The sequence below is a fragment of the Tupaia chinensis genome, unplaced genomic scaffold (genome assembly GCF_000334495.1).
Source record: "Tupaia chinensis unplaced genomic scaffold, TupChi_1.0 Scaffold000355_1, whole genome shotgun sequence".
In the NCBI taxonomy this organism is placed as follows: Eukaryota; Metazoa; Chordata; class Mammalia; order Scandentia; family Tupaiidae; genus Tupaia; species Tupaia belangeri.
In genome coordinates this window covers 6,579,538-6,580,960 of record NW_006159850.1, presented here as the reverse complement: position 1 = coordinate 6,580,960, position 1,423 = coordinate 6,579,538, and the positions used below count along the sequence as shown (strand labels likewise).

At 43.9% G+C, this 1,423-nt stretch overlaps 1 protein-coding gene across 2 annotated transcripts in view; it reads left to right on the top strand.

The window, feature by feature from the left end:
* The window catches only part of PLCG2 (phospholipase C gamma 2), a 167,160-nt gene that overhangs the window by 23,164 nt on the left and 142,573 nt on the right, over positions 1–1,423 (top strand). The gene's annotated exons all lie outside the window — the stretch shown is intronic.

Below are 1,423 nucleotides of genomic sequence, written 5' to 3'. Positions count from 1 at the left end.
TCCGGGGGGACACGCAGAGCCCAGAAGGGCCCGCGACGTCCGATACTGGCTCTCTTTTGACTTATGAATTGGGTGTCACTTTCCTCTCAATACAGCTTTGGGGACCAGCATTTGGCATAATAGCTATGTCGCTGGACTCCTATCTAGTCAGCCATGGTTTGAGTCCTGGACCTGGTGGCTTAAACTCACACGGGGCACGTGTGTGTGTGCCCAAGATCCCGCGAAGAGAATGGAGGAGAAGGGATTGAGGCATGGCCATCCCCCATAGGGGAGTGATCTCTCACTTTCTGTCTCTCTCTCTCTTTCTGGCGAGTGCATGTGTAAAAACCTCTCAAAAAAAAAAAAAAGAATATGGTTTTGAGTGACATTCCGTTATGAAGCTTGTTCTAAAATTGTATGGCTGTGTGAAGTGGCCAACTGGAGTTCAGACTGAAATGAAAAGACCAGAGGCCAGTTCTTTGAGGCAGGATGCAATATTTTCCTTCTAAACACTTACGTTCTGGGGGCAGGGCCTTGTCTTTAACTTTCCTGGCCCCAACATTACCATCCAGTATAGGCTTGGTACTGACTGTGGGGTAGAATGAGTGAGAAAATTCTGGAAATGTTAGCACGTGGCACGTGGGTATGGACACTGATCATCAACAGGGTGACTCCTAGTTCGAGCCTAGAAGCATCCTTTTTTTTTTTTTTTTTTAAACCATTGCTTCTTTTTGGGACACATGGACCATTTTTTAAAACTGGCAAGCTGTCTTAATTTTCCTAGTAGGTGTTTGAACTTGTCCAGATGCCATGTAGGCTTTTCCTCTCAGTGTGAAGTGTGGCACTGATTTTTCCATCATTTCAAGGTCTGACGCCCTGGCCCAGGTCGTCCATATGTAGTGACCTTTTCACTGAGTCCTGTGCATGCCTCCTCACTTCCTAACTGCCCACTTGAGTAGTTTCTGCCTCTTGTCAGGCCACTAGCCACTCTCTGAAAGGAGCAGGGAGAAATGGCATTGAGAGGCACTATCAAAAAGACTTGCCAAAGACTGGGAAAAAATGTTTGCAGAATACATAGCTCATGAAGGACCTATATTCAGAATAGGCAAAGAGCTCTTAACACTTAATAATAAAAGAACAAACAACTCAATAAAAAAGTGGGCAAAAGGTTTGAACAGATGCCTCATTTCGATACGAGCTATACGACTCTCCCCACCCATCCCTCCATCCTGTCGTAGCCCAAACCAGCTACTTCTGGATCACCATTGTCCAATGGAAATAGAGTGTGAGCCACAGTGTCACATGTGTGTAGTTTTAAATTTTCTTCCATATTAAGAAAGGTTGAAAGAAAGGGGTGAAACTAATTTTAGTAATATATTTTATTTAACTCCAGGTATCCAAAGTACTGCTATTTCAACACGTACACAATATAAATATAACTTTT